The sequence below is a fragment of the Neopsephotus bourkii genome, unplaced genomic scaffold (genome assembly GCF_033783945.1).
Source record: "Neopsephotus bourkii isolate Nb327-2 ecotype Australia unplaced genomic scaffold, CSIRO-AGI_Nbou_v1 NB_1634, whole genome shotgun sequence".
Taxonomy (NCBI): domain Eukaryota; kingdom Metazoa; phylum Chordata; class Aves; order Psittaciformes; family Psittacidae; genus Neopsephotus; species Neopsephotus bourkii.
Genome location: NW_026902109.1, coordinates 363,392 through 391,193, shown reverse-complemented (window position 1 = coordinate 391,193; position 27,802 = coordinate 363,392). Strand labels below are relative to the sequence as shown.

At 42.3% G+C, this 27,802-nt stretch overlaps 1 long non-coding RNA gene across 1 annotated transcript; it reads right to left on the bottom strand.

Annotated features, from left to right (window-relative positions):
* Nucleotides 1-868: 868 nt before the first annotated feature.
* Nucleotides 869-23,054, bottom strand: LOC133223404 (uncharacterized). Its single transcript, XR_009728555.1, has 3 exons — nt 22,637-23,054; nt 9,213-9,300; nt 869-973 (listed from the first exon to the last, which is right to left on the bottom strand). It is a non-coding gene; the product is annotated as an uncharacterized LOC133223404 (long non-coding RNA).
* Nucleotides 23,055-27,802: the final 4,748 nt, after the last annotated feature.

The following is a 27,802-nucleotide window of genomic DNA, read 5'->3' as shown; positions in this document are numbered from 1 at the left end:
GGCATTCATATTGGCTGTGCTACTGCCATTCCCTAACCCTCTTTCTTTCCTGACCAAGGAAAGCAGAGAGAGGGCAAGAGACCGGCAGGGACCTCCAACAAGTATCAGTCACAAGATGGTTCCCAAATGTAATTGTTTCATTTTTGTCCCACAGTGGTAACATGTGCATCAGAAGAAGGATATAATTTTCCCCAGAGAGGTTTTTTAAACCCAGCTAAATGCTCTTTTTTTTTTTTCCATTGGAACTTGCAATTCCATGTTTCTGCCCCAGTAGCAGCACTTTTGGATTGGAGTTGTTTTGCAGCCTTAGGGGCCAGCAGTGCGGAGAAAACTCCAAGCATACTGCAAATTAGTCATAATTACATATTTACCATGAATTAAAACAATGGCTAAGATCTTATTATCACCACCATGTACTGACAGGCTCCCCAGTCTTCACCGATACATTACTGGATCCCAAGTACAGACACTGCCTGTGAAACTCATTCTTTTTTTGATAGAGTTTTACTTAAAAGAAATAAAAGCTCTGGAGCAGAGGACAGCAGGATAGCAGCAGCAGGTCCCAACCTGCCTTCTCTTCCATGCAACCTTGGGTTTAAGTATATGAGCAGTCTAGCATGTGGTTATTATTAATACCCCATCTGGCTTTGGTTGCTTGGGAGTTATAGAAGAGAAAACATAATCATCAACTTTGGATTTGATTGAGGGCTATCTCTATATGTATAATATGTACATGCCACTAAGAACAGACATTAAATTGAATCCGTGAACTGAGAGCCACAGCAAGTCAACAAGGAGAGTTGCCAATTTTACCTCCAGCAAGGGCTGCAACTTCAAGGTCATCTGGAGAAGCCCAAGTAAGAGTTACCTGCAGAGCAACCAGTTTGCAAAGCCTGTAACATTGAAGTCTCCCCTTTGTCTCTGCATCAGCCAAAGTCCTCTTCATCATCCATCAGCCCTTCCAGGAACACACCTGGTACAGCATCTGGGCTTAGCCTAAAACAATTGTGGTTTTATCTAAAGATGAGCATCTTTCAAAAAACACAGAGATAAAACAGCCTTGCAACAAAGCAACAGCAAGAAGAATTAAGGTGCTAAGTAGGACCAGACACCTTAATTGACTTTGACCCTCTCAAGTCTTCCAGGCATCCCATATATATGAAAAACCAGGCAGGGAGCAAGGCAGCTCCTAACTGGAAACGCTTCAGGGCAAGTGGGTTGGGAGGAACACAGCCAGTGACCCTGCAGTAATGAGAGTACTCAGTGTTATCCCACCTTATTTCTAGAGAGAAAAGGTTATGCACCTGACCTACCTTTCCTGCAAATTCATCAGGCAGTTGCAGAAAATAACACAGCCAGTCCAATTTATTCTTGATAGTCCCATTTATACTGGATAGCCCGTGACTAACATTTTGCTTTTAAGGTAAGGACAGTTGCAGCTATTTCCAATGGTAAGAATGGGGGACTAGGGGAAACTGGCTGCTTCTACAAGAGCTGGCAAAGAGTTTTACAACCACCGTATTATTGGCTCCTTTTATTAGCACTTTTTTCAAAAATGCAGCTTTGAAATCCAACCAGTGATACCCCAAGGGATTATAGTTTATCTAAAAAAAGAGCATGATAACATCTAAGAAAGGGCAATGTTTGGCCAGATACACCAGTCCCAGACCATCTCAAAGGAGTGCACCCCTCCATTTCCAATTACTAATCCCCAGCTGTGGATGAACATCCACAACAACTTTTCATGTACAAAGGAGGCAAATGCAATATGGTACTGGAAGTCACTCCCTTGGCTTTGGCCAGCACTGCCAGAGCATATTTTCTTGGCTCCCAGCAGCTTTCCTGTTACGAAGCACTATAGAAAACAGTTTACAGAAAGTAGATATGTAAAATATGCCAGCTATCGAACCCAGGAAGGCTCGGCACCTTCATTTCTCACTAAAGCTCCTTCTAATAAAGGCAGATAACTTCGCAAGCCTGAAGCATACAGACATTACTCAGACTGGGACTGTAATTATCCCACTGGAAGCCACGCCAGCTATCCCTTAGTGTAACTTTAACAGAGTAGCAAAGGTGGTGCTGGATTTTTATAAAAATCAATACCCTGGCTTTTATTCTGCCTTTACAGCCCCCTCCATTTCTCTTTTAAATTCACTTTAGCAAGCAAAGAGCCTCTCCAACAACAGGGTGGACTTGAGGTCACAGCACTGTGTTTTGGAGGAGCTGTATGAAGTCAGCAATACCCCCAAGTAAAAGAAAAAGGGGGGGGGCATTAAAAAATAAAAAGCAGTATTTATAATCCATTTAAGTAGTGACAAAGGTCTAAGCATTCTTCCCCCCTTGCCCTCAATATCAGCTAACATTTTGTGGCAGCTTCCTACAAGATGCAGCTGTCTAATGGGCCAGATGACACAGATGGAGCACTAGGTAGGACTTCCCAACATTTAGAGGGGTTTACACTTGCACTTTTAGAGGGACAGCATTAATAAAGGCAATGGCTAAGGAATCTATCAACGGTATTTTTGTTTTAAAGGGTGGCAGATATTTCATATATGTTTATTTAGAGGGGTTTTCTTCAGACATGGGTGCAGTGCAAGAGAAGATGTGGCAACATCTACATGTACAGGGCCCCAAGTCCCAGGTGTGGTGGCCCTCAGCAGCTATCAGTCACATTACCTCCCATCCTGGACTTGTTCACACAGCTCTGTTCTCCCCTCACCTTTCATCTTTATTTGGTAAATCACCCCTTGGGAATAGGTGCAATGCCAAAAGCAGGGTGGTACCAGATCAAGTGCTAATTGAATTCAGATGGAGCCCAGGCACTCTTTGCCTTCTTCCAGATTTTAATTGTTTTTCTCATCATGCACAAGATAATTTGTTATGGGAGGGTGTTTTAAGATTACAAAGAGGAAAGATTAATTTTGTGCTCTTTCCATCTTCAGTGAATGTCATTCCAGTCCCTGTTTCACCAGGTAATTTAATAAACTGTGTCACCTCCTCAGTGTCTAATTTACTAACAGCTATGAGGCCTTTTCACCACGCAGTAACTTCCCAAATGGGAAGCAGAAAGCGTCCAAACATTTTTCTTTGCACATAAAAATGCAAAAGAGATATTTATATTTAAACAAACCAACAAAAATACCTAGTCTTCCCAATCCCTCAGCAGCTGATGTTAGAGTGGCCTGCATGCTGGGTCTTCACAGAGCTTCTTAAGTTTTTCTTGCTGCCTGGCACCTTCAAAAAGTGCCTTTGATTTGGCTTTGGGCAAAGAACAGTGTGTGAGGATGTATACGCTGTATGTCTTAGAGCTGTAAACCCTGTATCTACTAAAGCGTGCAGTAGCATTCCTCCTTCGCATCACAGAAAAGATCTGTGCTGCTCAAGCATTTCAACAGACCTGGACTGAATTTACCCACCTTGCTATTAATTACAACCCATCAAAATATCCAGCAAAATGATGCTGCAGACACTGACTTGGAGAAAACTGCTCTGATTAGGATTTTGGCTTACAAAATTGCATTAGGTCACAGAAATACAGCGATGTCCTACATTAAGTATTTTTCTTGCAGTGATAGGTTGGAAGAATTTCCTTGTATTCTTTCCTTGCTTTTAGGCACATTTTCTCATTATTGTTTATGACTTACTGCTCTGAATACGGACCCATAGATTTAATTTCTTCTTGTATTATTATAAATTAAAATCCTCATCAGAACAACACAAGGAGGATGTCACTTTCCTTAAGGAAAAAAGGAAGCTGAAAATATTTATTTGGATACATTGGTATCATCACATACACGTTCTTATTGCTTAGTTCTCACCATGACTGCTCAACAGCATCAGAGGTTAGCAGGGAAAAAATAAAAAATCTCAAGCAACTCTAAGGATAGTGAGGATTTCATTCTACTTTTATCCTATCTGATCCCCCAGGCCCTATGTGGGTTTTGGCACGTTATGAAATAAATAATACTAACTCTCCCTTCTGTAGGCATTTGCATGATTGCTGATGCTCTCAGACATGCTCCCTTTCAGCCGTGACATATGGCTGTCTCATCTCCCCCTCCTTCAGCAACCTAATACATTTCTGTCAGTGAATAGACTGTAAGGAGCACTTTTCTTCTTAATACTGAGAAGGGGAAAAAAAAAAAATTAAACTTAAAAAGTGAGACCTGTTTGGGCTACAGAAATCGAGCACTGAAATTTAGATGATCTGAATGTCTATGCCTGAATTCCTGCTGGTTTGTTGGGATTTTTTTCCCTCTATACTATCCCCAAAGAGTTTCTCCTTTCTGCATTTCTGGTCCTTCAGACTGTATCTTCACTCACATTCTGCATGTGGTAATTTCTGCAAGATACTGAACACTCAAAAGTTTGTCATAACTCAATGAAAAACAGTAAATTTCTACCAGACTTTTATTAATCCCTTTCCTTTTTTATCATCTTCCATCACTTGATCTTATTACAAATTTAGTTGCAGGCTTTTCTGAACTGTCTTCTCTGTAATTTTTTTTTTAAATACATAATTATTAAAAATAACTGTAAATTGATAATAAAAATCCCTTCACCTTTCAAGAAAATTCATCCTCCAGAGTATTTTAGCTCTTCTGCAACCCTCACCTGGAATGGCAGTAGGTACATCTGAAACACTCCCCAATCTCTTCAAAGACAGAAGGAAGAAACCAGACCAGTATATCTCAGAAAACACTAAAAGATCATGCACAGGAGGAGGAATAATGCCTGTTGAGGAATATTGTCCAAGACACATGCAAAACAGCACATTTCTAACCCAAATCTTGGCAAAGCCAGAGCCAGCACACACAAGGAGCTACCACACGGGGAGCAAAGGAGAGCAACTTCAGGAGTTGCAGGAATTCAAGCTGAAGAATACACATTTTTCAGCTATGAGACCTATCACATTTTTCTGCTGTGAGGCCCATCACAGCACTTTCTCATTCTTGCAAAACCACAGGAATGAAAGAGCTTCACGATCTCTTGCTTTTTTGAAAAGAGAGTAATACTCCAAAAAAAATGAGCTGCCATACTTGTTATATTTCCCCAGCATGAGCAACATAGGCAGCCTGCATATAGCATTGTTACTGTGAAATGCGGTTCTGACACGTAGGAAGTGTTTAATCCCAAATATTAAATCCCAATGATTCATTCTTCTGAAACAGAGGGAAAGGATACACAGCAAGAAGAATTAAGTTCTTGGTAAAGTACCTGCTCCAAGGTTCCTAATGGGAAATGACACAACTGACCAAAGTCTTCCGACTTCCAGCAGCATAGTACCATGTCAAGCAATGACTTTGTCCTTCATTTCTCTTGAACCAACTAGAGGGCTCCCAGAGGAGCACTGAGCCACTTTCATTTTTTGCAGGAAAAAAACACAGTTCCAGATCTCAAGATATTTCCATCTCCTTTTGTTGCTCCGTGGCGCTCTCAAGATGAGCAAAAATATTCCTATTTGCTTCTAGGCAAGAGCCTTTCATTGCCCAGTCTTCGCCATGAAAATATTGACTAGTTTTTATTTTATCTCTTTTCTGAAGGACTGTCAATTCAGACTAGAAAAACATTCAAGTTCTGTATGCTTGGGCCTCAAAATGCAATAAAACAATAGGTCATGAATTACAGCAGTCAGAGGCTTCTTTGTTTGCCACCATGCGCATGACCAAACATTGTCTGAGGGTCCACCTAACACTCCTAAAACATTTTGTTACTCCCACTAGTATGTCAACCAAGAGACATGGACTCTCCTGAAGGTTTTATCAACTTTCCAGGAAAGTTTTCACAGGCACCCAGTCTTACAACTACACAGAGTTTACTGTCCCTGGCCCAAACCCACTCCCAGCAGGGTCAACATTACAAGTACATAAGAATGCACACGGCTGTGTCAGGGCAAGTCAGGGCATCTCTGTCTCAAGAATGGACATACCTCACTGCTTTTTGTGGGGAATAAAAACACCATCTTATTTGTTTCCACATCAGACTGGGAGAAATTAGGAGATCAGGACATGAGAGCAGCCAATTGAAGTGGGGAAAAGACTGGATGTCTGAAAGAGGATGTCCCTTACATGGCCAAATCTGTTACTACATAATGGCAGTGCTGATACTAACATTGACTAGATTTGAGAAACAGCAAAAGAAGCAGCTTGTTGAGAAACTAGGGACATTTCAGTACTGTATGGCATGAGATGGACAAGCCATGGGCTGCAATGCAAAAGGCACAGAAGAGGTTTCCACCCAAGTCCATAGGACAGAGCAGAGCTCTGCTCCAAAGCCTACTCTTCTCCCTTGCGATTGGGTTGACAAGGTATGTCACAGTCCTTTCATCAACAGCTTCATTTTATAAAACACTAAGACCAAATTTAACATTTCCTAATATGCTGCAGTCACAGAAAAAATCACTTTCATCTTTTCTGCTTTGTGTCCTGGATCATACCTAATGACATCAGTGTCAAAGGGCAGCATCCAGCTGCATAACACAGCTGCTGAGAGCCACCTAGCCAACCACAAATACATTGAACCACTAACAGTCTATTTGGAGACTGAAACATTCTGTAAAGTGCTCAGCATCTCATCTGCGACAGATCTAAAAAGCTTTCTGCTCCTTACTAGCATGTTCAAATGCCAAAACAAGTGTGCTTAGCGTGAAAACTGGTGGTTATCTTGGGAAGATGACACCAGGCCTGACTGCAAAAGGCTGCTCTTCCTGAGCACCCTCCATGTTTATATTTGATCAGCTAGAAAAAACAGGCTGCAGTATGTCTGGGGGTATTTGTGGACATCTACTTCAAGGTATAATCCATCCTTTCCTTCTTGAGGTCTGCTAATCTCTTGCCTAGCACTGCAGATGATCATTCAGATGTAAACAGAGAAAAGAAACTTATTTGATATGTCACAAAAAAAGCTGTTTTAAATTAGGAAGGTGACAAAGCAGTTATAAAATGACCGTTGCCTGGTTTGCTGTAAAGAGAACACTCAGTAGCAGTAAAAACAGGTATGAGCTGGTCCTGTGCCAAAACCAGGTCTATGGATCCTTTACATAAATTGGCCATGTTGGACGGGGCTTTGAGCAACCTGCTTTAGGGGAAGGTGTCCCTGTCCACGGCAGGGGTGTGAAACCAGATTTTAAGGTCCCTTCCAACCCAAACCATTCTGTGATTCTATGATTCAAGCAATGGCTGTAGGGGAAGCAATGACCTCAAAGCACAGCTTTGAACTCCATATTTATTTTCCCACAAGTGACTCTTGCATTGTTCTATTCTGACTTAAAAAACCCATCAAGAGTTGCTTTTGTGAAGCAGCAACATGTGCAGTCACTCTGGCTTGGCATCACCCACATTGCCAAGCAATTCCACCAAGCTCAAGCTGGAGGCACGGGGGTCAAGGTTTTCAGCCTGACCATGCTTCCAGCAGATCCAATGCCACAGGATTTTCAGGGCAGGGTCTTGTTACATCAGGGCAGTCCCCGAGAGTGAGGATCTCCCACCCCACAGGGCCCTGACCCAGGGATGCTCTTCCAGGAGACTTTTCATCAGTGAGGCTATTTTTAAGGTCCAGAAACAGGCCCCATTCCTTATTTTGCTACTGCAGCTCAAACCCTGGACAATAGAGTCATTAACTCCATCATTTATTATTGCTACTGTTCTCTTGAACCTGCTTTGTTAAGACACCATTTAAAGTTAAACTACTTTACAGACACACTGAGAATACTGACTTGGAGACTGGCTAGCACCATATCACATCCCTGTCGTGCTGGTTTGTGAAGCCTTTTAACTTATACATCTTTATATCAATACTTAGGGGGTTGAGATTAACTGTTTAATTTCTTTTATTTCAGGAAAACTCACATTCTCAGAGAACATCCTGTAGCTTCCTAGTCTTTGTTTGGATTTCCACAGCATTTAAACAATAATACTGTAATTTCCCAGCAGAGCTGTTAATGTCAATCTCTGCCTGTGAGAAATTAATACACTGAATATCAATGTTCCTTTCCACTTCAGTTTTGCAGTTATTTTTACTTTGTTTCCCTTAAGGACCCCGGACTTCTAAATAAATTTTCATTTTAAAATCCCAAGCAACTGTACACTCAGCTTCTATGCCCTTTGCTTTTGGAAGCTACTGAGCAGAGAAGCCATCAAAGAAAGAGCCTCAGCTGCCTGCAAAGTCTTTCAACACAAATCTTCAAATCTTCCTTGGAAATGGGCTTTTCTTTCTTTATGATTAAATATTCTTTGACTAGGAAAAGACACCATGCACTGTTCAACACAAGTGTTCATATTGTTGGGGAGGGGAGAAATAATTAAAAGCCCCACAGATTTGCAAAGGTGCTATGAGTTGTACAACCTAGAACTCTGACTTTAACACCAAAGTAAAAAAATTCAGGTAGAGCTGGTCAAACAAATTAATGAAGATTCATCTCACTGGGTACAAATGGATCTGGGATACACTACAATTGGGGAATTGGTTGGTTTTTTTTTAATGTCAGATATTTACAGCAGAAAAATGAGAGGAGTTATTGATGTCATTGCAACTTCTTACCTATAGTGAGAGTATATAGTTGTCATAAACTCTTTAAGAGAAATGCTATCTAGGGGGCTGTTTCGGGGTTTGTTTTGCTTGGAGTTTTGTTTGTTTGGTGGGTTGGGTATTTCTAACCTGAAGTCCAATGCTATATTTATTACTTTTTTTATACTATCTGTTCAAGATGAAAACACAAGTTCAGCAACAGGTACCTAATGCCAAGAGAGTATCTGTGGTATAGACCAGCTCAGTGCAGTGAGCAAAACCAACAAAACCAGATGCCTTTTTTTAAATCTAAATGAATATTTTTCCTCTGGTCAATTTGTTCTTCATTTGAACATTTTATGCATCACCTGCTTCCCATATTAGAGCCTGAAAACAGCTAGATAAGCACACTTTGCTCCCATGAACCAACTTATCAGCTAAGAGGCAACGCTGTGTTTTTTGAAGTAAAAGGACAGGAGAGAATTGCTAGTCAGAGTTACTGTTACCATCCAGATGAAGTTGTGTTTATGCATATGTTAAGAAAAAAATACCAAGGTGATTTAATCAATTGTATTATTTTAGAAATCTTATTTTTCCCATTTCCAAGCTCAGTCCCATAGGAAAAACAGCCTCTTGCCAGTACCAAAGCATGGTGCACCCAGCTGAACCCAGCCCTGTAGGCACCAGAAAAGCTTGTGGCAAATCACCTGGCAAAATGTTTTACAGCCAGCCTTCAGTGACTGCTCAAGGATAGGTATAAAACCTCTTCATTCCCCTCTCAGCTGAAGTCAGGACCTGTTAAAAGCAATTTCCAAGATCCACAAAGCAGACTTCAAACTGACTTCAGGTTTTGGCAGACATTTATCCTATTGAAACTGGACTCATTACCTGAAAATTATCTGGTTTTCCTACATCATTGTAAGTTCTATCACATACCAGCTTGAGTCATGGGAAACAACTGAACCTACTCTTTAAGATGCACATGCTGAGCTATACTCTGCATCTATCTTAAAAAGACAAAATGAAATTCCTTTTCCCACCAAAATTTCCTTCTAATCATAAAAGCAAGTGTTTGGCAGACAAGACTTGTTGTCCACATGCAAGACTGCCATTACATTAATTCTGCTAACACTGCAGTCACACAAGGAAGGGTTATGCCACTCTAAGTGGTACCTGCACCAAAGAAGTCCTCAGCTTAGTCAGGATTTTTGGGTTGATGTTCATAGTACCTTTCTGCAGAGGAATTTCCAGATCTACATCACATGAAGAGATGAATTTTAAATGTCAAGTACAGATTCATGTTTTCCGGAAGTCATTTACATGCAGCTGAAAATCTTCCAACACCTAAAATACCCTAATTTTAGTTAAAAATAGAAGTGTGTTTACATTGTGCCAAAGACTTTACATGACTACAGTCTTACCAGCACCTCTACACTCAGATTAGTGACATTTAGTGTTCAACATGCTCTCTCTCTGCTTCATCTCTGGAAAACCATGATATTTGCAGGATTCTGTTTTACACCTGACTTGCACCGTATAATGGACATAGTGAATTCAACTCATACGCTCCTGCTCTAAGCCCCTTACTGTAACTTCTGATTTGAGAAGAGCGTGCCCACCAGCATCCCACATCCAAGCCATGAGGGTCCTGCTCACATGTCCATTTTGTTAATCCCCATCCAGCAGTAGGACACTGAGCACGCTTTCTATCTCTGCCCCCTCAAAACTTATAAAACTTGAAAGAGAAGGTTAGCTGACGAGAAAGATACACACAAATTGCTGAATACATCAGACAACAAAAAGTCAGTCAAATCACAGCATTTTGAGAGATTTGATGGTGCAGCCTGTAAGCTGTAAAACATCAGCCACTGCCTCTAATGTCTAGCTTGTTTCAAAGCCAAGAGATGCTGCTGCACAGCTCCTGGATGAAAAAGTAATAAGTGCTGCTGACAGTGGACAAGATTGCTTGTCTCTAGCTTTTTATTTTTAACCCCAGTCCTTCTCAAATCAAATCTTTCCAGAGAATAACTCCATCTAAGGCTAAGTGGAAAACATCCAGCCTAAGTCTGGAGAGTTTATACGCAGCTAAAAGTGGGTCATTTCAGAAGAGTGAGCAGTAGCTTTACCTAGCACAGCCCATTGCAGCCTGGTAACCAATAATGCTTCGTTGCGTGCATTTCCTGTTTCCATAATTAATATAATGACTTTCCCCCCCTGGATTAAAGTCTCCATAAGACCTGAGAGGAGCCAACATAGTGGTAAATGCAGCATGGCCTACCTATTCAGTCAGGAATAAGAACTGAAACAAGGCTTCAATACTGATAAATAACAGGTAGAGTTACTAAATACCTTGAATATTTTTCCAGTTTTACTATTTAGGACATTCCTACAAGACCACTTTTAGAAACCCAGGGAACATTCTGCAATTTCAAGATAAACACATTTACTTTCTGTGCTCTGCCTTGTATATACACTTCGTATTCAACAGCATAAATGTTTCATCCGATATAAACTGAATGAGCCTGCTTACATATAAAAAAGGAAAAAAAAGAAAAGTGCTATTCCTGGAATATAATTACTTGCTGATTCCAGAAAAGGTAATAAAAAAAGAAAACGGGTTTGTTGAAACAAGAGCAATGAAGAGCCAGACCCAAAGGGAAATACATTCCCTTTGCAAAGCTTGAAGTGCCCAGAAGAGAAAAATAAAAAAAACAGTGCCAAAAAATGGAAGTCTAACTTGTGGCAATGCTGCATCCCAGAAAATCAGCAGTTTCTAAGGACTTTCAAGGAGCCATTATCCCAGTGACTCCACTAAATTCTTACAAGATTGGTACTTCCAAAAAAACCTGAGTCTTAGACACATTGAACCGATCTATGTATACAATATATTTCCATTTACACTGAAAAGGTCTTCAAAAGTTGTCATGTGTGTTAAGAAAAAAAAACCCAACCCCTTCCTCATGATTTTTACAATTAGTAAATGAATAAAAATATGGGATTTGTTCCCACAAATGTGTTAAATATGATTTCAGAATAGCATTATTTTCTAATATTCTGATAGGATTTCTGCACTAGCATCTTTCTCTAGAAGGTTTCAGTAATTGTGGGGTATTTACAAGGATGGTGCATTAGTGCCTGTGAAAAAGGTGATAGTAAAAACCAGATAGAATGTCTTCAGTTCTTTCATGGATAGAAAGTGTGCTGCCTGATCCTGCTTGTTACTGCCAGTGATAGAAGTGTGAGTTAGCTTGTCTAGGTGTTAAGAAGATATCCCATAGGAAAATATAGGTGAATTTAATTACAAAACAGAAATTTAGGTCAGGCCATCTGTCTATCACAAGGAGCACAAGCAGAAGTTATTTACCCCTTTGCACTGTCTTGTTCACCTGCCAGAAGTGATATTAACAAGACACACACACACAAAAAAACCCAAACCCAACAAAAAGCTCACACTAAACTGATTCTGAGCACATGACAAAAATGAAACCATGGCACTTGAGCTCTGATTTCATGGCCAGTATCAGCTGGTCTCCTTCCAGATACTCAAGTCAGTCTGTGGTTCTTCCTGGACTGGTGGTGGTGCAGTAACAGAGCAGTAAAGTCTTTAAAGATAGCATTCATTTGCCAGAAATCAGGTTTTCCAGGCTTTCAAAAAACCTCATTAAGTTTTCCTGCTTGACATACAGAAACATTCCATTAAAAACATTAAATTGTGCCACCACAACATGCCATAGGGGGCATGGAACTAAATGTCAGGGGCGTTGGAACTAAGTGATCTTCACGTCCTTTCCAACCCTAACTATTCTATGTTTCTATGAAGACTTTCTTGACAAGGGGTTTAAAAAAAAAAAAAAACAAAACAGAGGGGAAAAAAGAGAAAAATATAACCATCCAATATTGACTAAAATTTATTAACCCTTTTCAAAAGATATTTTAAAGAAACGCAATGTTTTATCTTGAAACAGCCCCAACAGTTGTGTCAACCCAAAAAGAATTTGAGGTTTCTTCATTTCACAAGGGGGAGAGGTTGGAACAAAAAACAAACAACAAAAATAAAACTACACCCAAAAAAATCCAAACCACAAACAAACAAAAAACAAACCACAACTATTCCAGCTGACCCAAAAGTACACTTTTTTGCTAGCTGGCTGAACCAGAAAGCAGTTTTCCACACAGCTCTGTCCTCAAGGACAAGGTTTTGCAAGTGGAAGCGAGCTGAATTCTTTTGATGATGAGTAAAGCAGAAGAGTGGCTAGCACACTGCTGGCTGACTTGGCTCTATTCTAATATCCTATAAAAACTTACCTGCATCACCCAGAACAGCAGCAAACCCTAGGACACTTCAGAATGAAATCAGTGGAGTTGGCCCCAACTACACTTTAAAGTTGTTCTGCTTATTGCAGCAAGTGGCCATTGAGCATGGGTGCTCAATAACCTCTGAAGCAGAGATGTGCTGGAAAATATTCAGAGCTAGGGTGAACTTTTCTTGCTGATGATCCAGAAAGGGTCTAACAATTTATGAGCTATTCCAGGTCTATTTAGATTAATCAGCTTTTTTGGTAACTGCATAGGAAATCAAAATGTAGATCTAGAAAACACCTCTGGAAGGGGTCTCCAGAGCTTCCCAACCTTGTTAAAGGCCCAGGTTTCATTCCATCTATTCATGAAGAGCCTCAATAGAGTCTGGGCATTCCCAGAGATGGTCCAGGTACCCTTGTCTTTACAGGGGCTCAGAGGTTGAGCACCATGGCCCAATTCACTATCTTAATGAAAACTGAGAACCATTTATTCCTAGACTACCCTGTGTGATGTCAAAAGATTTCTTTGCTTTCAGCAACCCACTCCAGTACTATGCAGGATAAATTGTGTGCTCTACAGCAGAGAGACTGAGATAAGACAACCAGAGACTTATTTGCCACGTTTACCAGGGACAGGACTTTTTGCTACTCCATATGTATTAGAACATGTTGGGGATTTGGAGTCTTCAGCTACCTCTCATTTTTCCAGAAATTCTTATTCTTCCATCCCTTTTTATTTTTCTTCTGTTTCATGGAATAAAGTATATTTTAGAAAAATATCTCTTACAAATATGTACTACTAAACTTAAAGCTAATATTTATTTGTATGACTACGCATCAATTACTGTTGATATTTATGTTGAACAGAGCATCACCACACGCATATTTCCACATACACACTGTTGAAAGAGCTGTGCAAGCAATCCTTCAGGTAACATGGTACCTGTCATCCTCCCCATGAAACACAGCACTCCTGCTCAAAACCCCAGTGCTTTAGCAGCAAGAAATCCGTGGCAAGGATAGGGAATCAGCCAAACAGTCAATGCTTTGATCCATTTGTGATTATTTTTTTTTTTACAACAGAATTGACTCATGCAGACCACAAATGGGACAAAACCTTGAGTTTGCTCTGAACAACAGCTGGCTCCTGCCATCTCCAGAGGTCCCTTTGCGTGCTATTGCCTCTCAACTCAAAATCTTGGGCAGAGGTCTGCCCAGTTCAGGGAGGTGGCAGTGACACCCCATCCCATCCAAAAATATCAGGGAGATTTTGATTGCTTTCTAGAGCAGTTGATTTAAGACTTCTTCTTTTTTTTTTTTTTTTTTTTTTGTAAACTGCAAAAAATTATGGTCCCAGGGAGAATATTTGTTTACAGCTCAGAATTTTTGCATACACTGGTCAGTTCCATGGATCTAAACATTTTTTCCCCAGACATAAAAATTAGCACTTAAAATACCCAGAACACACCATTCCTAGCCAATGCCCAGGGCTATATATTCTCTCAAATTTGTAATTTGTTAATGAACAATAGAAAGGCTTCAGCAATTTCCAGCTGCAGAAAGTTTTGTGAGAAGTTTGGCTGCTTCTAAAGCAGAAAAAATAAAGGCAGTACATTACATAAATGTTGTTAGCAAGGTTTGCCAGGAAGGGTGAACATCTCCTTTTTGACAGCTCCCATGGAAAGCTATCTGGTGCTGCCTGATAAGCCAGTTTTCCATTGGAAAAATTATGGTTTGCCAAAGCTGAAACTTTCTCAAAGAAATGTCAAAACTTCATTTTTTGAACGGCATTGATGTGCCATTTCTTGAGTCCAGGATGGTGTCTCTGCTCACAATGAGAACAGCCAGAAGTGAAGTGGCCAGAAAAGCTTATAAGGCGAGTATAACTTATTTTATTCTTTTCCTAGCAACACCATACCTACCTTGGGATCCTGCATTATTCCCTCCACTGCATGCATCTGAAATGATGGTAAGTATGGCAGTGGAGCAAGGAGCCTGCACTACCCAAAACCATTGCAAAAAGAAGGGTTCCCCAACACTGAGTATGCCAGAGCTTCTCTCTGTTTTTCTCCTGCATTGCTCTACCTTCTTTCTCCAGCTGAATGCTCCTGCTCATAGGAACCTCCACCATTCAACCAGCAGATGAATATTTGTCAGGGCCAGAAGTGTTATATGAAAAAAACATTGCTGAAAGGCACCTTCTGCTAGAGAGAAGCCAAGTTTTCTATTAACAAGTGCATCTAGGGTATGTGGATCCAGACCTACACATTACACCTCGCCAAGTTCACCAGCTTCAGAGCCCTGCATGAAAATAAAAACCCAAACTGCAAAATATTTCTTGAATCCCCACAGTTTTGTCTGATTTGCTGATTGCAGCTTGTAAGATTAAACTGTTGTTTTCTATGTACAGTGAAGTTGAAGCAGAGATAACCTTGATCCCTGTTTCTTGGTCACAGACAAAATTGTAGAAATAGACACTGAAGTGATGTTGTCAGTTTTTACTTTGAAGAAACACCATTCCTCTAGGCATGGAAACATTTGACGGTTTAAGCTTGGCCACAGCTAAAAAGGATTTGTTTAAAACACCACTTCAAACTGAATACATTTCCCATACATTATTATGCAGGGCAGCTCTGGCAAGGATGCTGGCAAGCTATCAGCTGGTAGAGCTCATTTTAAATAGCAAAGCAAACTGCAACACCCCAAAAGCTAACAGGGTCATTTAAAGAAATAATAAAATTAAATAAATGCTTCAAAGGACAGAAAATACACCTATGTTGAAGTGACACAGGCCTGCTTAAACTACGCAGATTAGTCTATTTTTCCATTCTATTATATTAAATATTTACTCTGTTAGTGGTTAGTAGTCACACATCCAAAAATAAACACCACTACCTTGCATCACAGACCCTGTTCTGTTCAGATTTGGCCTAACATGGACAAGCAGGGCAGCCACCCACCTGAACGCAGGGACAGCTTGGCAGCCTTGCTGAACAACGCTGCAATTTTGCTGGCTGGATCCAAACCCAAGCCCTCAGGGAAGTTCACATTTAGACCAGGTGGAGGGGCCAAGCCTCATGATTTGGACCTGAATTACTTTTTGTAAGCTCCAGAAGAAGAAACAACCTTTTCTGTTTCTGACCCAGGCTCCGAGGTCTCAACAAGCCATTCTTATGCCAGCCTCTGCCATAAGGACCTTACGCCTTCAGGCTCAAAACCATCCATCATCAAAACCAATGTACCAGAAAACAGACCACCTGACAAACCATTAAGAGAAAGAAAAGAAAGAGGAAAAATAAAAAAACAAGACTTACAGGAATATTTTAAGAAATACATTTCCTGACCAGCACTAATTCTGGTTCTTGGCACTTTAAGGCTGTTGCACCACATGGAAGAATCTAAGTCTCCACCGTTGAGATGTCCATATTTACTGGGGCAATAGGGTCAGAGTAGCACTTAATAAACAGTTTGCCATCTCTCCAATTTGTATAGACAAGCAATTTTTCCTGTACCTACAGAGCTTGAGAAGCTGATGAGCAGTGTGCAGCTCCAGGCTTTGCTTTCACAGTGGTACTCATCATCTGCTTGTTATTTCTCATATCTTTCAGGTCACAGGAACTTTTTTTACTTCATACAGTTCTTCTCATAGCCATTTTTACCTCTTTCATCCCTAAGGGGATTCAGTACAGGCTGTAGACACGCAGCAAGGAACAGACCACACAGGCCTGATTTATTCCATTGGCACCTCTGCCTGAGCAAGAGCAGCTGACATTAACCTTGATTCTTTTTTCCCTGCCACAAGAAAGGTCAGACAGACAGAAGAGGCAACAGGCTCTTCATGCAAGGAAGTTCATCCTATCTTGTCCCATGCAAGGCTGGCTGCAACCACACTGCAGAAACCCCACAATAAATTTGCCAAAGAATAGATATGCAGTTTCAGCTGCTAGTTCTGTGGTTTGTTTTTTTCTTGTGCACCAGATGCAACTTTTCAGGTAGTCCCAAAGAGGAAAAAAAACAAACTAAAAGACTTGATCTCAGACACTTGCAAAACTGCAGACCAGCAGCACAATGGCAGTGTCAGTGCAAAACCGACTCAATTTCCTCATTTCATACTTACTTCTCTATCTCGTCGGCTAATTAATGGACCAGCGTCTACCTTGGTGTTTGGATTAAGCTTACCCCTAGTTTGACAGATGTTATCAAATACATACCCGATCAAATACGTTTGCCCTTTCTACAGAGAAATACCTGGGCCACACTCACCCATCCTGGTACAATGGTTAAATGATGCTTCCCACTGTTTATTCTTCCCCTCACTCCGTAATTTGGACATTTTTCTTCACTTCTATTTCTCAATGAATGAATAAACCAGTGACTTGAAAAACCAAAGTCATTACATTAAATCCTAGCAAAGCTGTGATTTTATTCCTGAATCGCTGGTAACAGTTCTGTACCTGGTTTATAAACTTTTTGTACTTCATACCTTAATGATATCAGGATGTCCCAACTGATTTTCTGCAATACCACAATGTAATAAGGCACACTTTAATTCAGTGTACTACTGAAACACTCTACAAAAGAAAATTTGCATATTAGAAAGGTACAATGAGTCATAGAAATATGACTATCACTTAAAGAGTGAATTGGGAAATATTCTGTATGCCTGCATTTGCCAGGCTGACACAGGCAGTTATGAAATGGTCTTTGAAGAGAAACAGAAGCGGAAAAGAGCAAAAGTCACATGGAAGAAAACAGCAACCCAAACTATTTGCTCTTGGTTCCCCACGTGGCAAAAGCTCAGAAGCAGCAACAGTCTCAACCTGGTGGTTAGGTCTGGCTTAAAAGTGCCAACTTTGTTTGCATTATGAAAAATCATAGAAGCACAGAATGGCCTGGAGTGCAAGAGGCCTTAAAGATCCCACATCCTGTCATGGGCAGGAACATCTTCCAATAGACCAGGTTGCTCAAAGCCCTGTCCAACCTGATGTTGAACACTTTCAGGGATGGGCCATTCACAGCTTCTCTGAGCAACCTATGCCAGTGCCTCACTACTCTCATAGTAAAGAATTTATTCCCAATATCAAATCAGAACCTACCCTTTCTGAGTTTCAAGCCTTAACCATTTTTTCATATGATTACATAGCCTTGTAGAAAGTCCCTCTGCATCAATGTTGTAGGCTTCCTTTAGGCACTGGATGCTGCTTTAAGGTCTCCTGGAGCCTTCTCTTCTGCAAGCTGAACAAGCCCAGCTTCCTCAGCCTGGCTTCCCAGGAAAGGTGCTCCAACACTTTGATCATCTATTTCTCTGTATATCACCCAAGATACCTGTCATTGCTTCTACCCTCCGTTGGCTTTCTTTTTCTGCTGGTGTTTGTCCAGGGGTTCTTTGTTCATTCATAGACCTCCTGGTATTCTTGCTTGACTTCATCTTTGTTGGGATGCACTGCTCCTGAGCTTGGAGGAGGTGATCCTTCAATATTAATCAGCTTTCTTGGTCCCTTCATCCCATTTTACTCTACTAAACAGATCTCTCAAGAAGCCAAAGTCTGCTCTCCTGATGTCCAGGGTAAAAAGCTTGCTGTAGGCCCTTCTCACCAACCTAAGGATCTCAAACTCCACCATTCCGTGGTCACTACAGCCAAGGCTGCCCTCAAGCTTCACGTTTCCCTCCAACCCCTCCTTGTTGATGAGAAAAACATCCAGCATAACACTTCTCCCCATTGGCTCTTCTATCACTTGGAGAAGGAAGTTATCATCAACACATTCCAGGAACCTCCTGGATTGCTAGTGCCCTACTTTGTTTTCCCTCCAACAGATATCAGTGTGGTTGAAGTCCCCCATGAGGACCAGAGCTTGTGAAATTTTGTCTGTAGAGGGGGTCATCCGCTCAGTCTCCCTGGGCTGGCGACCTGTAGCAGACCCCCACTGTAATGTCGCTTCTCCCTGCCCTTTAATTCTGACCCATGACCTATCAATACGCTCATCATCCATCAGCAGGGCTCCATGCGCTCCAGCTGGTCACTGACATAGAGGGTGACACTGCCTCCTCATCCATCCCGTATACTTCCATTCCAGTGCTCCAGTCATAGGAGCCACCCCACCACATATCCCTAGTGCCAATAAGATCATAACCCTGCAGGAGGCTCATTTTCCTCCTTGGTCTTCCAGCAGAAAAGTTTCCAAGGTCCACCAATGCCTTTTAAAAGTTGTATTTATATATAAAAATAGAGTACCTCCAAGCCTCATTCCCCCACGTCTCCTACCTAGACTTGCCTAGTATTTTGTGCAAATTATTACCATTTTTCTTACCAATGCTCTTATATCCTAAGATCAATACCACTTTTCTGACCTACTCTATTTTATGTGCATAGTTCAATATTTGTCCCCTCCAAGAAAACAAAACAGTGCCATTGTTCCCACCTTCTTTACGTGTGCACCCAGCCACAGGGAGATTTCCCTTTCACCATCAGCTTTCCTTTATCAGGTGGGATTTTTTGATTCATGCCAATATTGCCAAACCATCAGCTCCCAGCTAATTCCTAACAGTTTGTGCCTGAAGGAGATGTACTCCACATCTATACGCAGGCTCACAGGAGGACCAGGAGATAGCTGCAGTATTTAATGACAAATCTCTCACTCCATACAGGACAAAAGCCTAATTCAATGACATATTATTTGTCCCTAGAAATGTCTTTTTCCTGGATGGTTTATAACCACATGGATAAAATTTTGCTTTCTGTTCTCCTCTCTTGGGCACACCAACAAACCACATCTATTTGCTTTGCTTTGTAACATTTGGCAATGGCTGTTTACACTGTACCACTTGGGTGGTTTCCCCTTGTTTGAACCTACATCCCCTGAGGAAGCTACCAGGTTCCTGAAGTTACACCAGTATTAGAGCCCAAGCACCACAGTCCATGTGCGATTGAACAGCTATATTTCCACCACTGCTTCAAGATCTCTATAGAACTGCAAAAAGCCCCTTTTTCCTGTAATAAAAATAGGTTATATTCTGTAGGTATCCATGCAGGCTGCAGCATGTTAAGCTCATGCAACCTCGTGCAGAGTGTCCTTCCAAAACAAATAGACAAATAACTGTGCAAGTCCTCTGTTTTCCATCTCACTTACTTATCCTGAAACAAAACAAAAAACCAAACACAACCAAAAAAGAGAAAGGAAACTTTTCTTCTCCTGCACACACATAAACCACAAAAAGGTGCTGCAAAATAAGCACATCTGGCTTTCGAGTTTGCTTGTTTGTTTTGCAAGATCTGGTTTCAGGTGTGACACAGTTTTAAGTATATTATTAAAATAAGTAGTGAAAGCATTAGAAGACTTCCTGTCAGTGATTTATACAGTAAATCCAATTATTACTTTTCATTTATATTTAATGTAAACCATTACTATTGGAACACCCTATTACTTTAGAACATACTTAAAGGTGTAATAAGAACTGGTTGGGAAGTCAAAGCTTAGAGAAAGCCATTTCCACAACAGGCAATTTTAGTGCTTGCTTACTGTGGGAGGAAGAAGTGAAAAATTGCCAAAAAATAAAACCCAAATTTTAACGGTACTTACACTTCCATGCTATGAAAATATTCACCCAGGTACTAATTTTCATTGTCCCAGCTCTTATTTTGCCCGTGAAGCACATATTCAGAAGTCTTATTTTCAAATAAATCTTACTTCATTGCATTCTATGACAGTCATGTGTCCTGACAATGACAAACTGGTCACCTGCTATGTTTTTGTATGAAGGACAACTTGCCCATGACATTTTGCAGAAATTGATTTTTTAATCTATATTACATAAACCTGAAAACCTGCAGTGTCAGGGTTTGCCTTCATTGCCTCCTACTTAAGAAGGACGTTTTATGAGGGAAAAAAAACAAGTAATAATTACTTTTTACTACCTATTTCTAACATATTAGGCCCATGATAAACCTGTCTTTTTCCAGACCTCGAGTAAAGATCATAGAAAAGGAGGGATAAGGTAGAGGAAGTCAGGGAGCAGGTTGGGAAATTTTGTGTATAACATGGAATCTAACTTTTAATTAGCTTCATAAGCACTTGGGTCTGTTGACGTCTTTTGAAGAAGTATATGCCAAAGGGAAAGACACGCCAGCAGGTTACAGAATTAAAACACACTTCCGATAACAAGGAGACAAAAACATTTTCACAACTGGTACTGCCACCAGCTGCTGGTTTAAAACACTTTTTGGCAATTCCTTCATGACACAAATTTTAGAAACCCATACTGGCAGACAAACTAGGAGTAAGCACATTTCATGGGCTTGATGGGACACAGCTACCTGCGCTCACATAGAGGACTCAGTTCCTGCATTATGTTTATTCAGACTGACATTATATCAGGGAACAAGGGTGGAAGTACAAAACTGGTTTTTGTACTTTTCCCTTTGTGATCCCCATCAGTAGCACTTGCAGAAAACCCATGAGACTGCAGATGTCATAAACACAGCAGGCTCAAGCACCACGCTACAAAAGACATTATATTTGCAAGCAGGGGAATAAGAGAACATTTATGGACAAGCACAGAGTCAATATTTGATCAATATCCAAACATTAGCCTTACACAAACACATCATATCAAACTATTATAAACCAAAGGAGTATTTGTGACCACAGACACACAAAATGTTTATCATTTGTTCTATTTTCTTTAGCAGTGTCAGGACATGTGCCAGTGGCAAATCGCTGCTGCTTCTCTGTGGCATGATCAAATGCTAAACATCTCAGCCACAACAAGGGAAAAGTGGCAGCACAAGAGGCTAGAGACTTCCCAGCCACAGGAATGGGGAATGCAGAATTTCCATTACTAAAAATATTTTAAAAGAGTTTGATTTTCACCTGCTGTCAGTTTGGAACTGGGACCAAATGGTTTATATATAAATATACATATACACAGACTATTTGTTCTAATATAAATTCCTTTGCAACCTAGAAGCAATTCTTTCGCAGGGTATGCTGCAGGCTGCTGAATCACAGGGCTGCTTTTTGAAACCATTAGGACTTGATTTGTTTACAATTATAGACCACAGTAACACTACAGTATGCAGATTTACTCTGGGGAAAGGGACCAAAGGTTTCTACAACTATAATAAGCTTTAATGGTGTTCAACACAACCTGTAACTCATGACTCCTAATATGCACACACATACATAACCTTTCCTAATAATACCTAGATGTCCTACTGAATGTACAGCCCACCTGGGAAAATTCAAAGTCCTTTTGACAACGGCACATTTCTTCCTCCATTTCCAGCTGACCATCCCCCTGCAATGGGCATGCTACTAGCCAGGAGCTATTGCACTCAGGTGTCTCTGCAGCACAACATGATCGATCTAACCCAGGTATCCTCATCAAGCAAACAGCACTCGAGACATGCTTTCAACACTACCAAGCAAGGGAAGGGTATTGGTAGCACAGACACATTTACGTTACAGCCGAGCTATTAACATTCAATCTCATCACCATTTTAATGTTTTTCTTCAGGGCTTGAGAAAGTAGATCTTCTTATACCATAGATCACAACTCTACCCAGAAAAAGCTTGAGGCCTTATGTTTCTTAAAGCCCAGCCTCCCAGCAGAGGTCTGTACACAACTTACTGGGTTACGTGAAAAATAAAGGGAACAAGGACCTGACAAAACAGCCTTCAGCACCATCCACATCTCCAAATGTGGGGATGCACAAAGGCTCCTGTCCCAGGCTCCTTCACCACTCCAGCACTCAAAGCCACATCAGTCTTCTGGTAAGCACATCTGTATCCATAGATCTTCATCCTCCCCCCCAAAATTCCTGATCACATCTTACCTTGGTAGAGCCTCTGCTTTCCTTCCCACTGCATGGTGAACTTCCCCATACACATGTCTCCATGTGTACTCAGATGTGTCCTTATGCTGGGTCCAGCCTTTTATCTTCTCACTACTTGGCAGCCAGTTCTCCCACACCTGCTGCAGTTGTCTCTCCAGTGAGGGCTTGCTCGGTCTTACCTGTAGCTCAGCTCCTGTCGGCCCAGTTCCGCTGACCCCAGGGCTTCCTTCAGATCCAGCCCAGCTGCATAGCCTTAGTTAAAACACCTGAGAAAACCATCATGGAGAGTCACATGAGCTAAGGAAGATACGGAGATGGCTGGGATGGATAGTGGTTAAGATGGATCTACTCCCAGCTCAAAGATTCAGAGAAGGAAGCTGCAGTAAAGAAGGCTAAGGGGACTGGAAACATGATTGAGGTTCCCTTCCCAGGCATGATGGATGTCAACCCTCCCCACCTGGCTAATGACAGGCCAGGAGGTGAACTCTGCTCAGGTGTCCACTGGGGGGTAGTGAACACTGCTTGGCATAGAAGCTCCCAAGTCTCAGCTAACCAGCACATGCATAAACTAGTAAATACCTTCTCTGTACTTTTTAACCTATTTCTGTCTTTCTTGCAAAGTCTCTTTTTGCGCTATATAAGCTGCCCAAGCCAAGTAACCAACTCATGTGACTTTGGGGCAACGTGGATTCTAGAGACGTCTACCTACTGTAGCACATCAAGACATTGCTCATGGATGTGAATAATGTCCCTGCCACTGGTGGTTTCTGAAATCGTGTCCTCCTGAGTTCCCATCTCCTTTCTTTCCTGAGCTTCCCCAGCAACACTCAGGGAAAGCCCAATGCTAAATTAAAATCTTCCGTACTTCAAAACCTGAGGAAGCAGAGACTAAGAAGTGATCCCCCAGCAGGTCCTGAACAGGGCACCCTGCTCCTACTGAAATCAAAGATGTTTTAATGGCTTCATTACTATGCTAATGAGCAGCTACTGATCCCCAGCCACAGCCAGCAGGATTTGTCACAGCTGAGCTGGAGATTTGCCATTAAGGCCTCACTGGACAGCCTGGGGAATTTCTTGCAGCACTTCCAGGGGAAGCTGGAGGCTTGGGGCCACCTTAGGGGTTTTGTTGCAATCAATAATTAATACAAAGGGGTGACATCCATTTAAGTATCATTTTTCTTGAGCTGGATGTTCTTTCCCCTAATCCCACCTGGCAAGCTGAGGGAAACTCTTGAACAGGCAACCCACTGCTGGTGTGATTGTGGAAAAGGAAACAATTATGCCTTGCTGCTCTTGGGGCTTCTCAACTATACCTCTCAAGAGGCTTTCACAGTATCACAGTATCACAGTATGTTAGAGATTGGAAGGGACCTCAAAAGATCATCTAGTCCAATCCCCCTGCCGGAGCAGGAACACCTAGATAAGGTTACACAGGAACGTGTCCAGGCGGGTTTTGAATGTCTCCAAAGAAGGAGATTCCACAACCTCCCTGGGCAGCCTGTTCCAGTGTTCCGTCACCCTCACTGAGAAGAAGTTTCTTCTCAGGTTTAAGTGGAACCTCTTGTGCTCCAATTTGTACCCATTACCCCTTGTCCTTTCATTGTTTGCCACTGAGAAGAGCCTGGCTCCATCCTCGTGACACTCCCCCTTTATATATTTATATACACTAATAAGGTCACCCCTTAATCTCCTCTTCTCCAAACTATAGAGACCCAGCTCCCTCAGTCTTTCCTCGTAAGGGAGATGCTCCACTCCCTTAATCATCTTAGTTGCCCTGCGCTGGACTCTCTCCAGCAGGTCCCTGTCCTTTTAAACTGAGGGGCCCAGAACTGGACACAATATTCCAGATGAGGTCTCACCAGGGCAGAGTAGAGGGGAAGGAGGACCTCTCTCGACCTACTAACCACCCCCCTTCTAATACAACCCAGGATGCCATTGGCCTTCTTGGCCACAAGGGCACAGTGTCGGCTCATGGTCACCCTGTCGTCCACCAGGACCCCCAGGTCCCTCTCCCCTACACTGCTCTCTAACAGGTCGTTCCCCAGCCTATACTGGAACCTGGGGTTGTTCCTGCCCAGATGCAGGACTCTACACTTTCCCTTGTTATATTTCATCAAGTTATTCCCCGCCCAACCCTCCAGCCTGTCCAGGTCCCTCTGGATGGCAGCACAGCCTTCTGGCGTGTCGGCCACCCCTCCCAGCTTAGTGTCATCAGCAAACTTGCTGATAGTACACTCAATTCCCTCATCTAAATCGTTGATGAATATATTAAATAATACTGGTCCCAGTACCGACCCTTGAGGCACTCCACTAGATACAGGCCTCCAACTAGACTCCGCCCCATAGACTACAACTCTCTGGCTTCTCTCCTTCAGCCAGTTCACAGTCCACCTCACTACCCGATCATCCAGACCACACTTCCTCAATTTAGCCGCAAGGATGCTGTGGGAGACCGTGTCAAACGCTTTGCTGAAGTCGAGGTAGACCACATCCACCGCTCTACCATCATCCATCCACCGCGTTATTTCCTCATAAAAGGCTATGAGATTGGTCAAGCACGACTTCCCCTTGGTGAAGCCATGTTGACTGCCCCTCATAACCCTCTTATCCTTGATATGCCTTAAGATGGCACCAAGGATAAGGTGTTCCATCGCTTTCCCAGGAATGGAGGTGAGGCTAACCGGTCTATAGTTACCCGGGTCCTCCTTCTTGCCCTTTTTGAAGACAGGAGTGACATTTGCTTTCCTCCAGTCCTCAGGCACCTCTCCGGTTTCCCAAGACTTGGTAAAGATGATGGAGAGCGGTCTAGCAATGACCTCAGCCAGTTCCCTCAGCACCCGCGGGTGCATCCCATCTGGACCCATGGATTTATGGATATCCAGATTGCTCAACTGGTCTTTAACCCATTCCTCATCGACTAAGGCAGACCGCTCCGTTGACCTATCTTCATCCGGGGTCTCAGCGGTACAGGGCTCTTCAGGACTGCCTCCAGCAGAGTAGACAGAGACAAAGAAGTCATTCAGTAACTCTGCCGTCTCTGTATCTTCTGTCACCAGGGCACCCGTCCCGTTCATCAGCGGGCCTACATTGCCTCTGGTGTTAGTTTTACCTGCCATGTATTTGAAAAAGCTCTTTCTGCTGTCCTTGACCCCTCTCGCCAGCTTTAATTCCAAGGAGGCCTTAGCCATCCTAGCAGCTTTCCTACATCCTCTAGCAGCAGCCTTATATTCTTCCCAATTGGCCAGCCCTTCTTTCCATGACCTGTAAACTCTCCTCTTCCACTTGAGCATACCGAGCAATTCCCTATTTAGCCACGCAGGTCTCCTGACCCTCTTCCTTGACTTCCTACGTGTCGGGATGCTCCGATCTTGAGCTCGGAAAAAGCAGTCCTTGAACGTCAACCAACTATCTTGGGCCCCTTTCCCTTCAAGCAGCCTAGCCCACGGGATTTCCCCTAGCAATCGCTTGAAGAGGCCAAAGTTTGCCCTGCTAAAGTCCAGGGTTGCGATTCTACTTGCTATTATACTGACCCTACCACACAAGATCCTGAATTCTACCATCTCGTGGTCGCTGCAACCAAGGCAGCCCTCAACCTTCACTCCTTCAACCAGACCCTCCTTGTTAGTGAGGATGAGATCCAGCAGCGCACCTCTCCTGGTTGGCTCATCCACCATTTGCATTTCCTTTCAAGGAAACATAAACACGGATCACAGCTCCTCTTTTGATCAGTTTTCCTCTTCTGAGCAAAACCTGTCCCAGAGAGAGGAAGGCAGAGAAGAAAAGCAGAACGGCTGCCTTTTCTGCACAACCCTGAGGGCCTTCATAAAGTTATGCTAAAATAACAACTCCTTTGGTATCTGAATGGCTTTCCATGGGCCCCCATATCCAAATGCGTTTTCATGCTTCCCCGGTGTCTGTGGGTCAATCCAGTGGAAGCACAGCCAGTTTCTACACCACGATGGGGCTTGATGACTGGCTTTCAGTCAGTCCCAAATTCTTCTATTTACATATCTAACACTACTCACCACCTGCATTTCATCTAATGAACAGATGGCTTTTCCTCCCCAGCAAGACTTTCCAGTCTTGCCTCACGCACCATCAGACTCCTCTGTTATCCACACTGAGGTAACATCTCACATTGCTGTCTTTCCCCCAAAGAGACTTTTTCATTCCTTCCTTTTATGATGATCACATGAAGATGCATGACACTTCATTTTTTGGAGCTGATTCACCCCCCTCCAAGGTCACAATTCCAGGCAGAAGCATTTATTTGATCACTGAATTATTTCAAGTAATTTCCCTGGCACAGTAGCACTGAGTCTGAAATGTAATGTCACCCATGATCAAATCTTACCAATTCCTTAAGACAGATGAAATAGGACAGCACATAAAAGACAGAAAAGTCCCTTTTATTGGAAAAAAATCCAATGTTACATCTGTCCGTCACGCCCAAGCTCTGTTCAGGGGATCAGGAGAAGCAGCAGACCCCAAAACCATTTTGGGTATTCTGCTCAGTGGTAGGCAGACATAACTGGGGGGGGGGGTTTGGTTGGTTGGTTTTGGGGTTTCTCTGTTTGTTTGTTTTAAATGTGCTCCCAAATCTGCATTTCAACCTTTGTATTCAGCAGAAAGGTGGATACTGGGGAGCAGACATTTACTTGGGAGCAATCATGATTTTGGGCCAAAAAATGGGTAAGCACAACATTGCCTTAGTGAGACAGTGGTTTGCGCTGAGCGAGGAACAAGATGAAGCATGATGATGATGATGAAGCATGAAGATGAAGATGATCGTGAAGCAAGATGCTGTTTGTGTTGAGGGAGCAAGGCCCCTGTTATCTACCCACTGCATAGGAATACCTAATGCTTTTAAAGCTGAGCAAACACCACTATGGCACTTCTCCAAACATGAAGCGTCAGCAACACCTAATTGTAAACACTTCATTTAACATGCTTCAAAACCAAGCCTGAGACTCCCTTAAATGTAGATCAGCATCAGTGTAGGCTAAGGCTGCTAGTAGGGGTCAGCTTTAGGACCGGCAAACCTACAGGCTGTAGTGTGATCATGGTCCAGTATTGAGGTGAGAAATAGCCACAGCAGGATGTAATTGCAGGGACAGATCCTTATGCTGGGATACTAAACTTGCGCATCGTATTAGAAATTACTCT